The following is a 14,631-nucleotide window of genomic DNA, read 5'->3' on the forward strand; positions in this document are numbered from 1 at the left end:
AGAAAAAGGAAGATGCCAGCACGGTATGAGGAGGGTTGTAGTACCCCATATCATTATGTTGAGACAGCCATTTGGTACTATCGTGCCACATACTACAATGTAATTGATTCTTCTGTTGACACTATCAAATATCGTTTTGATCAAACAGGACAGAAACAACTTGAAAAGCTGGAGAAACTTTTGCTTTCTGAAGATGTCACAGATACCATAGCATGGATAAAGAAGACATACTCAGATATTGACACGAACTTACTAGATGTGCAACTTGGGCTATACAGAACAATGTTTGATGAAATTCCAAGGTATGTCAGTGATGTTGTCTCACATCTCACACAGTTTTCCTCTTCTCAATTATCTTCTATTTCTGAAGTTGTCAAATTGCTCAAGCTGATTCTAGTAACTCTAGCAATAGTGAACGAGCATTTTCAACAATGAGAAGACTCAAAACTTTTCTGAGAACGACGATGAAACAGCAGAGGCTGAATAATTTTGCAATGTTACACATCTATTAAAACTGTGCAAACCAACTTGATCCAGAAAAAGTGATAACAGAATTCTGTAGGGATCATTCTTATAGAACAAATTTATTCGGATTTTAGTGTCTTTATTTTGAACTTGAACTATAGTATTACATGTGTATACAGTTTTATGTGCCTACAACCTAAACTATTTTATACTATTATAAATTATTTCTGGTTATTATTAGCCTTTTGTATTCTCATTTTATATAGAATCTAATATATACTATAGTACCCATATATTCTCTATTAGTGAATCCAAATCCGGATTTCGGAATTTCGGAATTCCGAAATTCCGTCATATTTTGAATTTTTAAAAATCCGGAATTCAAAAACGCAAATTCCGGATTTTTCGAATTTAGAATTTCGATTATTTAATTCTATTTTATTTTTGAAGTTATTTAGAACTGTTTTTATAAAAATTTCAAAAAAAACTTTTGTTTTGTTTTTATATTATGTATTTCTTCCGTTCTAAAAATTTTAATTTTTATTACTAAAAACGTTTTTCAACAACAAAGTTGTCATCCTCAGTAGTATAATACAACAGTTTTTAGTAATAAAAATCAAAATTTTTAAAACGGAATAAATACGTAATATAAAAACAAAACAAAAGTTTTTTTTTGAAATTTTTAGAATTTAGAAGAACTTTTACTATAGATGGCAGCATTGTGTACTTTCATTGTTATAAATTCAAAAAATTTAAATTTTAGTAGGCTTAGGCTACTGCAAATGCATTAAAAAAATTTTTTTTAAATGAAATATTAACATTAAGAAATTAAATTGTATGCAAAGCAGACAAAGTAAGTCATTATATTAATTTTATGTTTCAAAAATTTTGTAGACTTACATTGTTATTGTTTTAAATCCCAACCTAAGTATGGTAGATAAATCTGAAGAAACTTTTATGGACATTTCAAAACAAAAGCTCATCAAATTCAGTGTGGAGATATTTTCTACGAGGGAAAACAAATCAGGTGGCGAAATGCATGCAATGCAAGCAAGTTTTAAAGATATTGGGTGGATGTACAACTCCCATGCACACACATCTTCGTTCTAAACACAACACAGTTTTGAACAAGCGAAAGTTTGATGAAAATACAACAGCATCTACATCTGACAGTAACGATAGTGTTGTGAGCACAACCAGAAAAACGAACACGATCATTGATTTTTTCAAGTCAAAAAAAGATGAAACTTTTCCTGCCGTAGTAGCTAGAATGATTGCTTCTGATGGTTTACCGTTTCGTGTTTTTTGTACGTCAAACGATTTAAGAAAACGTTTAACAATGCGTGGATTCGGTGATATTCCAAAATCACCCACCAGCATACAGAAAGTCGTGATGGATTATACTAAAAAAATTAAACAATTGCAAATTGCTGAAATTAATCAATTAAAAAAGAATTTATGCTTTAGTCTAACATTGGACGAGTGGACGTCCTCTCGAAATAGACGTTATATGAATGTTAACGTTCATGGGTCGAAAAATATCTGGAATTTGGGTCTTTCTCGAGTTAATGGTCGATTTGCGGCTGAAAATTGTGTAAAATTATTAGAGGACAAGTTAGAATCATTTCAGTTAAATATAAGGAACGATATTTCGTGTATTGTAACTGATGGTGCTTCTATGATGCAAAAAGTGGGTAGATTATTACCATGTGAACAAATTTTGTGTTTTGCTCATGCAATTCAGATTGCAATTGTAAATGTGATCTACAAACAAACAGAGAAAGAGGTAGATGAAGATGATTATGAGAGTGTCCTAGATCTGGACTTTGATGAAGAAGATTAAAGTGATGATGAAGGAATGCAAATGGGGACGAGAAATGAATGTGATGTAGAAATTACTGAAAAGTTTACATTGCGAAATGTAATCATGAAAGTTCGGGTGTTGAAAAAGTTCGGGTGTTGAAAGTTGAAGTGTTGCAAAAACATGTGAAGGAAGATCATGGAAAGGAATTGCAGCTATTGCTTGATTCAAAGACTAGATGGAGTAGCCTGATGTCCATGTTAGAACGTTTTAATCTTTTGAAAAGTTCAATAAAAAAGGCAATGATTGATATCAAAGCGGATACATTTTTGAATGATTCAGAATGGAATATAATATCTACAGTTTCTAGAAATTTGAAGCCTATAAAATTAGCCGTAGACGCGTTATGCCGTGCTGATGCAAATTTACTTTCTGCGGATGCAACATTTACGTTTGTGTTAGAAAATTTTGATGAGAATGAAGAAATTGGCCGTGAAATGAAAAAAGAGTTTGAAGTTCAAATTAATCGAAGAAGAACTGTGGTATCCGATGTTCTTCAATATTTGCATAATGGGGGTAAAACCAAAATTCATTTTGCGTCGCTCGAAAACTGAAATAACCAAAATTATCATATCCCTAATCCGAAGACTTAGTGGTGAAGTAGCATTAGAAATAGACCCGACAGTATCTGAGTCTACTAAAATGTATGACGATAAACCTATCGAATCATTGGAAACTCAGTTATCCTTGCAGGAAATTCTTCAGCAAAAGATAAAGGAATCACTCTCGGAATCACGGTCAAAAGTTCTACAAAAATCATCGATTCATTCCGAAATTCGCAGTGAAATGAAATTTTGGGATGAAGGGGGATCCCGCGGAATGCTTTTTGGAAGATCTTTACAAAAGTTTATTAACAATTCCACCAACTAGTGTGGAGTCAGAGCGCGCTTTTTCCGCTGCAGGAGCATTTTCAACAAAAATTCGATCAAGGCTCAACGACAAAACATTGGATACTTTGTGCTTTTTAAGAAGCTTTTTCAAAAATCAAAATGAAAATTGAACTTTCATTTTGCATTTTTATTTATGTAGTTCAAAAATATTTTAATATGAAATATTTCCTTATTTTGTAATTTGTTTTAATTTTATTGTTTTGAACTAAATACATTTATGTTAAAAAATAATGTACTTTCTTTTCTTTATATTTTTTAAATTCTTCTATAATAATTCCGGAATTAAACCGGAATTCCGGATTTCATCTCCTGTAATTCCGAAAATCCGGAATTCAGTTTTTTACAAAAACATGGATTCACTATTCTCTATTCAACAAATACAAAATAATAATATGTAATTTTAATATGTATAACTCCAAAGAAACATATAAAACAACATTTTTCAGTGTGCCCCCCCCCCCCCCACAGTTTATAAAAGCTTCCCAGGCCCCTGGTAAATGTTTTAGTAAAACTATTAACATAATTATTTTTTAGTTATTTACACATTTTTATTTATAATACATGACAAAAGTTATTAAAAAATAAAAAATAATTTGATTAATAATTTTAATAAGACGTTAAAGTAAAAAAAAAAAGATTTGTTTGCTAATTCTCCTAACATAAAAATTGCGCGCGGGCATATGAAAGTTTTACAAAATAAGTGAGTTTTCATTCAAGTTTATTTTTCAATCGTTAAGCGACTTTTTTCAAATAATTTGTTAAGTGTAGATATTTATAATAAAAAACAACACGTGTATGCTATGCATCATACGCTTATTTTTTTTGCTTAGCAAAAAAAGTATTTTTTAATAGTGTTATTTGCTGTTACGAAACAAACTACTGTACTGTAAGCTATATTTTATACTATAAATTTATAAATATATATAATTTTATAAACTGTATTAGCTATATTTTCAGACAATGGCTTCAGGAAAAAAATGCCTCAATACATAACTAGAGCCAGCTGAAGATTTGAGACAGGCTGCAAGAAAGCGTAGACAGTTTTATTTGTTAGGCTTTCCACTGCAAAGCTTTGCTCCAAATCGACTTCCAACGACTGGAGAAATGATCAGAAGGTTTTACTGGCTCAACATTAAAAAAGAAACTAGGTAACGTCTAAAAAATTTCTGAATTTTATCTGTTTGTTTTACTTAACCATTTGGCATTTTCTTAGCACTACCAAGATGAACTGTAAAGTTGGATGTGCCCTTGCTTCTGGAAAAAATTATATGAAATGCAGCAAGTTAGCTGAAGGAATGTGTGAAGAGAATTGGTGACAGACAATCAGAGGTGTTTGTATTTTGAGAGAACTAGTAAACTTATGGGGCAAAGCTGGATTCGACAACAATTTCATACTAGCAGAGCAGCAAATTCGAAACAAAATTACCAACAAGATCAATGAGTACCAATCTCTAAAAAGACTCAAGACTCTAAGTCTACCAGAAGGAAGTTACTGTAAGAAAAAAAACAACTTTCTAAATGAAAGCAACTTTTTATTCCCAATTCATAAGGCCAACATCTTTAACTTGATAAAGAGTGATCCATTGAGGAACAAAGAGGCTCAAAAAGAGGACATTGAATTTCTAAAGCACTGTCTCAAAGGACGTATGGTCAAGATGGCGGGTATTGATAACACATTTCAATGCTTGTTTGGCTGTGGAGAAAATAAAAATAATGGAAGAAAAAATGCGCTCGCAAGATGAAAAGCTCAGAAATCAAGAAAAAAAGAATAAAAGGTAGAAGAACTAGAACAAAAAGAGTTTGAAGTTTCCTGGTATACAGACAGTGATAATTTTTTTTAATTTTTTTAATTATATATTTCGTCGTTAATAGTATTTACAATAACAATGTTCATGAATAAAAAACAATATATGACAGGGGCAAAAAGAAGACTATAGTTGCCTTATCACTAAGCCCCGTAATAAATATACCGTAAATTACAATGCTAATAAAAACCGTAAAAGTTACATATGCTATAAATTATTTTTTTTTATTAACGCTTAAGTTTACTTTACTTACTAAAAAGACCAACAATAAAAAAGAAAAAACAAACAAACAAACAAACAAAAAAACAAAAAAAAAGGACAAAACAAAAAAATATATATAAACAGAAACAAGACTAGAGACAAGATTATTTATCATATTTATGTATTAGATTAGACAATCTTAGTAATAAACAATTATTAATACTAAATCATTAATAATAGTACTCTCATTTTAAACGCTTCAGAAGAAATTTAGTTCATTGTCGTTTAGTAAAAGATTTTGCTTAAGTTTAGTTTTAAATTGATTAAGCGAAGAAAGTGGTTTAAGATCGTTATTTAAAAGTGTATTCCAGAGTTTAGGTCCTCGGTTTGTGATTGAGTATTTAGTGGCAGAATAGTAGGTTTTGGATTGAGTATAGTTATTATTTGAAAATCTTGTGCTGTATATGTGATTTATTTTTTTAAATAAAGAGTTGAATAAATATGGTGCCATTTTTTTATCAAGTTTAAACATAAATATAAGAACATGATAGAGATTTAAATTATAAACATTTATTTTTTTAGTAAATATTAAGTTTACTAAAAAGTATTTTTGAATGAGAGAAGCGATTTTCATTTGTAATAATCCTAATGGCGTGTTTTTGTTTACATAGAAGTTTACTTAGCTTTGTAACATTGGTGCTGCACCAAGCAATGTTAGCATAGTTTAGGTAACAGTGTATAAATGAAAAGTATATGTATTTAAGACAAGATTGGTTTAAGACCTGTTTAGCTTTATACAGTATACCAATATTTTTAGAAACCTTATTCTCAACAACACTTATATGTTCTCTCCATGTAACATTTTCATCGAGTATTACGCCCAAAAACTATGACGATATTTCCCTTTTTATTATATTTTTATCAATAAAAAGATTTGGAAGTTTAAGTGGAATATTTTCTTTTTTATGAACACGATGGAATAATGTGTATTTAGTTTTAGTAATGTTTAAAGATAATTTATTGGCTTTAAACCATTGGGTTAGGTTATCAAGTTCTTTGTTAACTGTTAAAAATAAAATATTAATGTCTTCATGAGAATAAAACAAATTTGTATCATCGGCGAATAAAGTTGTGTTTAAAATATTAGAAAATTTATATAAGTCATTGACATAAATTAGAAACAAAAGGGGCCCTAGAACTGATCCCTGGGGAACACCGCATGTAATAATCATATTATCCGTTTTACCACCTTCGTAAGAAATATATTGCTTCCTATTAGACAAGTAACTTTTAAACCAAGCCAAGTTAGAACTTTTGATGCCATAGAACTCGAGTTTGGACAAAAGAATTAAATGATCGACAGTATCAAAGGCTTTACTTAGATCTATGAAAACACCTAAAGTATATTTTTTTTCATTGAAACCTTTAAATATATCGTGGACAAGATGTAAGATTGCGTGATCAGTAGAATGACCAGATTTAAAACCAAATTGTTTATTGTACAAAATATTATTTTAGATTAAGAAAGAATAGAGTCTATTATACATAATTCGTTCAAGAACTTTTGAAATACATGTAAGAACAGAGATCGGCCTATAATTAGTAACGTCACTAGGATCGCCTGATTTGAAAATAGGGACCACCCTAGCAATTTTTATTTTTTCTGGAAAAACTCCCTCTTTTAAAGATAAGTTGAAGATACACAAAAGCGGGATTGTAATCAGTTTTATTGAATTTATAATGATGTTACCACTTATATTGTCGACGCCTATACTTTTTTTGGGCTTAATCGAAGAGACTGCGCATAGTAATTCTTCTTCAGTTAGATTATCATTAGGCATAATATTAGAGACTAAGTATGCATCAAAGTTGATCTTAGAGGATTCAATTTTTGATGCTAAAGACGGACCAATATTAATAAAAAATTTATTAAGTGCTTCAGCCACTAATTCTTTTTCTATAACATAGTTGTCTTTGAATTTAAGAATTTTCGGAAAATTATTTCTCTCTGGATTATTTTTACCAATAACTTCGTTAATTATGCGCCAAGTACCTTGAGGATCATTTAAATGCTTTTTTAGTTGATCTGAATAGTAGTTTTTTTTTTATCTTTTTATAATTGACTCAAAGAGTCGTTTGTAGTTTTTATAATTGCTTTCAATACGTAGGGTTTTTTTTTTAAGAAATTTATTATATAATCTTTGTTTTATTTTAGAAGATTTAAGGATACCCTTAGTTATCCAAGGATTTGATAACGTTTTTGATTTAACTAATTTTGTAATTTCAGGAAATGCTTTGTTATAATATTTATAATATTCTGATATAAATATATCGTAGGCTTTATCAGCGTTTAGATTCAATAACAAGTCATCCCATTTAACACTTGATAAAAGGTCATGAAAATGGTTAACTGAAGAGTCGTTTATTATTCTTGTTTTTATTTTTTTATTTTTTTGGCAGTCACTTTTATTATATTTTTGAACAACAATGAATATGGGAAAATGATCAGAAATATCTGTTTTAAATATTCCTGTTTTTATCTTTATATTTATGAAGTCATTGGTGATAATTTGATCTATCGAAGTTTCACTTTTGTTGGTTATGCGAGTAGGTTTGTTGATGACAGGAATGTAGCTATTTTCAAAAATGACGTTAAAAAATTGTTTAATGTTTTTATTTGAGTCATAATCCAAAATATTGAGGTTCAGGTCACCAACCATGTAAACAGTTTTTTTTTAATATAATTATTTTTAATGACGTTTCTAATGTGGTCTTCAAACACTTTAATAGAACCTGAAGGTGGTCTGTATAAAGCATGGATTATTATATTTTTGGAGGTTTTATTAACGAGTTCAATGCACAATGACTCATAATCATTAGTGGTTGAACTTAAATCTGACTAAACTTTGTACAATAGTGAGTTTTTAATAAAAATACACAAACCCCCGCCTACCTTGCCCGAGGTCCTAATTTGGTGAATCACTTTATAGTTTGGTAAATGGAAATTATAATTGTTCTCGATATTTTTATCATCACACCATGTCTCGCTGAGACAAATAATTTGAAAATTCATATTAACTTTATACAAAAATTGTTTTAATGAATCAAAATTTTTTTTGTAGACTTCTAATATTAACATGAAGAATAGAGAACGAGTCGTTCTCCATTCCTTCAATTATATTTTTTGAATTTACGTTATAAAATTAATGGGTTAATATTTTTTATTAAATCGTTGTTAAAAAAATTAATATCCGGATCAGAATGTTTTTTTAAAAGTATTGATTTTTTAGTTAGTAATGAATTAAGTTCAAAGTTTTTTAAAGGAGGATCATCAGCCATTTTAAATAAGAGTAATATTAAAATATAGAATATAGTTTTTAATAGCTGGGTTGCTTATTTTTAAATTCTTTAACAATAAGTTTGTCATAAATAATAATTGAATATTTACCATTCTTTCGGTGTAACTTCATTTCGTCCACTAATTTTTTTCTTATTTCATTTGTTTCGAAGGAGAAATCTTCATTGATGTACATTCCGGAACCTTTAAGCTTATTAGCAGCATGCAACGCTTTAACTTTGTCCTTATAATGAAGTAATTTAACGACTATTGTCCTTGATTTGTTACCATCCTTTTTACCAGTTCAATGAGCTCTTTCTATATTTATATTACTTAGAGAAAGATTGTTTTAAAATAAACTTATTACTTTTTTTTCAGTGTCGTCCCAATTTTCATTTTCGTTTTCGGTAATTCCATCAATTCGCAGATTGTTTCTCCTAAGCCTGTCCTCCAATTGCCTTAACTTTATATTTTCACCTCCACTAAGGCTATTTTTATTATTAATTTTTTTTTCCAGCTCCGTTACTTTTTTTTCTTGAATGTCCTGTGTGACCGTTAAACTTTCTTCTATATCTTTATTTACATTTTCCAAGATTTTCATTCGTTCACATAATATTTTAAATTCGGCTTTTAACTTTCCATTTTCTTTTTCTAACAAATCGCATTTTTCTTTTGAATTATTTGCTTCTTTTAATAATATGTCAATTCTGTCATTTGTTAACTTTAGGTTTCCAGATATAATTTTTAAAATGTCATTTTGTTGTTTTATAAACATTTCTTGAAAGATTTTACGAACCATATTTATTGATATAACTAATTCATCTGTTTCGATATTAGAGTCGTTATTTTTCTTAAAATCACTATTATTTTTCTTATCCATTGTAATAGATTATTATTAATAGATAAATATATATTATAATATATATATTGATAACTTACTTTTTGAATGAAAACTTTTGATGCGGATAATGAGAAATGTTTAAATTTAATACTAAAAACTTAAAAATACTAAGTAGTTTTTTCGTTTAAATTTTACGATAACCTTCCAGACTCTGACAAAGCTTTTATGCCTCCTACAAAGACCCAAAAGATTTCAGGGGAAGTAAAAGTTAGTCTTCAGCTAAGTATGGATGAACTCCTAAACAAGTGGATCCCAATCATGACAAGATGTGGTATTGGTGTTCGACCAGAAACCTGTTTATTGACATCTCTTTATAAGGCTGGCGGTATTAACATTGAGGAGTTGAAGATCTCAAGATCAACTCTGACTAGGAAAGCACACACTGTAGTAGAGTCAGAAGCCCAGTTTATCCGAGAGCAGAACATGGACAAAGTAATAGGCTTAAAGCTAGTGATTCACTTTGATACTAAATTTGTAAGGCAGTACACCAGTGAAGAAGCAATTTTCACAAGTCATGAGAGGATAGCTATAAGCGTTTCTTCTCCTGAAGCTGATTCTTTATATTTTCTGCTTGGTATTTTGAAAATTAAAAACTTCAAGGGAAGCGACCGGGCTGTAGCCATTCAAAGTATCCTCGAATACTATGAGCTATCAGATCAAATTATTTGGGTGTGTGCTGACACCACAGCTTGCAACACAGGAAAAAACAATGGAGCTATAAGAAATGATATTGTTCATGCTTTGGGGAGGCCTGTTCTCTGGCTAATGTGCAGACATCACATATATGAGAGACATGTGTCTCATGTCATGGAACTTGTTTTTGGTACAACAAAAAGTCAAAGCAAACACCTCTATGTTTTACTTCAGAAGCTATGGCCGCAAACATATAGAGAAGTTAATAAGCTTGAAAGAATTGTCAAATTTGAATGGTCTCAAGATGCATTTAGACCAGGCACTCTTTTGCACCAACTTGCAGTTGAAACCAAAGAATTTTGCACCACAGCACTTCAGAGAAACACTTTCCAAAGAGGAGACTACGAGTATCTTTGCCAGCTACTGGCTTACTTCCTAGGTGCAGGTATATCTAATTTCTTTTTAAAGCAGCCGGGAGCTCACCATGAGGCCAGGTTTATGAGTGACTGTCTTTACCTTCTTGTTCTGCAGATGACACAGAACTATCATCCGAATGATTCAAAAACAGTAGAGCCTGCTACTCTCAAGAACATAAACACTGCTACGAATTATATTGTGTTTTTCCATGGTCTGTTCTTTCTGAAGAGTCAAGCTTCTTTAAATGACCTAAGAGCTTTTAAGATAGGTTACCAGCTCTAAATGTCAGATGATTACAAAGCCTATACAGAGATTGGGAAAGTTCTCAACAAAAGCTTTCTACGGCACACTTGGTATCTAGCTCCCCAGCTTATAGTTTTGTCTCTTGCTGACAAGGATCTAGATACCGACGTTAAGAACAACATCCTTAACAAATTGTTGTCTTTTGCCGTTCCAGAAAAAGAATATATGGTGCTTGAGAAACCTGGAATCCAGCCAGTCGTTGTTCCAATGTCATCTCTTGATGATTTTGTTACTGAGCAAAGTTATCTTCTTTTTTTTCTCCTAGAAATCACTAAGGAAGAGCTTTTGCTGTGGAGGGAGAAAGGTATAGCTGCTTGCGAAAGTGAGAGAGCTCCTAAGTTATTTGTCAAGTTTTCTGCTTGTGCAAATCAGGTTGCAGTGATAAATGATAGGGCAGAACGTCACATAAAGCTGATCCAAGACTTTATTGGAAGGACACATAGGATAGACTTCAGGATACTCTTCAGGTAATTACTAAACATTATTATACAAACCTGTAGTGTGTAAACTGTTAGGGCGAGGGGTCGTTTTTGAAAAATTAGGCAATTTAGAATAGCAAGCACATATCAGGCTCATTTTTAATAACAAAAAAAGGAATTCAATTGCATTTAACAATTTACACCTAACAACCACTTACCCCACCCAATGTACGCGCATGCTATACAATAATGTCTGCAAAATTTTTCAAAGTATTTCCATATCATTTTATTTAATAAAATAAACTATTAATTTCAAATACTAGGAATTTTATTGCTTGGATTATTTAATTGTTTTACAAAATAACTTGCTTTTTTAATTTTATTTATTATTTTCTAGGTTGACCATAAAAACAGACAACAAGTATCCAAGAAAGTTACAAAGAAGTACCTGCAGAACATCTAACAAGCATTACAACTGTAATCATGTTTTTGTTGCTTTTCAACTCAAATTAGAATTATTACCTGAAATAAAATTGTCACACAAAATCTGTATCTTCCTTATTCTATTCGATATATTTTAAATCGAAACCAATGTTTTTGTGAGTGTTTTAAATTTAAAACTATCTATATTCGGAACTTTAAAATATATTATTCAGGTAAAATTGTATTATATAGAAATTGTCTAAAACCACCTTCTTTACCTTATAGTTGATTTGGGAGGCTGAAATTTTTACTATAAGCTACTAATACATAACGATAATGATTGAACTTTTCCCTAATGCACAAATAAATGAAACCCTAATGCACAAATAAATGAAAATTAGCTTATGCTCATTTGAACTTTTATCGAATACCATTAAATAAATCTAGATCTAATGTTAACAGAAGAGGAAAATGGGTTGTAGCAATTAAAAGAGAAAAATGGAAAGAAAAACAAATAAATAATGCTTGTTTGTGTAGTGCTCATTTTACTACACGTTAGACTGTTAGTTTTCCATTCAGTTTTTTTTTTGTTCTAATAGTTTTCATGTATTGTTTACTTGAATATGAATAATAAAAAAATAAATATACTATACTATATAAGAATACTATTTATATTATTTATAATAATATAAATAGTATTCTTACTCATATATTAAATGTGCATTTCATCTTTTTTAGGGAAAAAATCTGATGATCCCTGTCATATTGATTATGTGTCAACTGTATTTTCTTATAAAAGACAAATGGAAAACAAATTAAAGCTTTTTTAGAACGTTATAAACAATCAAAAAAAAGGCAGCAAACTCTTTCTAGTTATAAAACTAAATTACCGGCTCACAAGGGCGGATCATTTAACAAAACAGAAACTAATGAATTGACTGAAAAGGGCTGTTTAAATTGTCCTTTAAAAAAAAAAGTTGTTGAAATAGGTAAAGCAAGTATACAAAATTTGTAAATTAAATTTATCATAATTGGTGTCACTGATATATAATTTATGTGTTGATTAACTTTTAAAAAAATTGCTTTTTTTCAAAAAATTAATTTCTTAACAATTTACAAATATTATTTGCATATTTCTATTTTTAAGCACACAAATTGAAGTATTTGTAACAAAAGAAAATTAACTAGAAAGAATTTTGAAAAAGAAGATATTTCAAATACAAATATTGAAACAAAAGTAACAAAAATTCCGAAGACAATTAAAGTTTACGAAGGAAAAGATTATTGACTATAATAATATTAAAGAAAAGGCATTAAACTTTTTAACTGGAATTAGCAAACCAACTTTGTTTGAATGGATCTTGCAAGAAGTTAAACTTTGTGTTAAGCAAACTGCTAATGTCCTTAGAAAACCATTTATTATTCGTATTAATGAAGTAAAGACTTGGACATAAATAAAGATTTAGTTTTGAGATTTAACATTAGTGAAAAAGACATATCAAAAATATTTCGCTTATGAATAAAACAATTAGTCAATGTATCGTGTAATTTAATTGAGTGGCCTGAACGAGCTGCTATATAATCAAACTTGCCGTATTGTTTTACAAACTTCAAAATTGTGTATGTATAATTGACTGCACTAAATCAATTATAGAAAGATCACATAACTTAACAGCCAGGGCTATTTAATTAGCATAACACCAGCCGGTGTTGTAAGTTTTTTGTTATCTGAATGGGGTGGTCAAGCATCAAACAAAATAATTACAATTGAGTCAGGTTTCTTAAATAAAGTTCGTTACTGAGATTGTATTTAAGCTGATAGAGGATTTTTAGTGGAAGAAGAATTAGCAGTAAGAGAAGCTGTTTTAATAATACCAGCACTTACAAAATGTAAAAAATCAAATGGCCGTAAAAGACATTGATTTATCTCGTAAAATTGCTCATATGAGAATACATATAGAAAGAGTTATTTGGCGTTAAAAAAATATCAACAATTGACATCAGCTATACCTGTAAGTCAGTTTGATTTACTTGGCAGTATAATGATTTCAGTAGCTGGACTATAATGGAATTTAAATAAAACTGTAGTACAGAAATAAAAAATGTCTAATAATAAAAAAAAAAAATTTAAACTAAATAATACAAAATATTATTTAAAACAACTTGGACAAATCCAAATTCCTTTTGGAGCACGAATTACATTTACGCATTAGTAGTGAGGCAATTCAATTTCACCGCTAGGTTTATTGTACGCAATTATAGGTTTACAGCATGGGCATTTACAAATGCAATAGTTTTTCTGCTTATTGCTATAACAAATATTGTTTTCTCTTGTTCCTGGTAAAATGTATGTAAAATATTATTTGTGCAATGCCTGCCTTATCTCGTTAATAAGATTTCACCTCAATAAACTTTATCTAATAGGCAATTTACTTTATTTTCTAAGGGTGCCCAAATAAAAAAGTCACAAAGTTCTACATCTAAAACCATCATTTGTTCTTGTATTTTAAATCACCATTTTCATTTACAGGAAAATCTTTATCCTCTTTCCAACCACTTTACCTTCACGATATTTGTAGGGACACTTGATTTCTACTAAACCTTTATTGTGACATGTACATTTAATAATTCTTCCATATTGAAGGACATCTGGCGATGCTCCTAAATATGGATAATTAGCTTGGATATGAATACCAGTTGTTTCTAATTTGAAATTGTTGTGATTTTTTTTTAATAATTTAATATAAAAAAGACGTGCTTTTTCCTCGATTTCTCTACCATAATTAACATTTGCTACATTTGGTGAAGTTATGTAGTTTATTATTTTGAATAAAAAAGTTTTTGAATTTTGTAATTTTTTATTTACAATTTCATGGAAACTGAATGCTGCAATTTTACCAGCTCGATGCAATTTCCAGAGGTTTTCCTATTCGACAGGTTTTGAGTTTTACTCACTTTTGCCAATAAGTTAAAGTT

This window comes from Hydra vulgaris, chromosome 03, assembly GCF_038396675.1.
Source record: "Hydra vulgaris chromosome 03, alternate assembly HydraT2T_AEP".
Taxonomy (NCBI): domain Eukaryota; kingdom Metazoa; phylum Cnidaria; class Hydrozoa; order Anthoathecata; family Hydridae; genus Hydra; species Hydra vulgaris.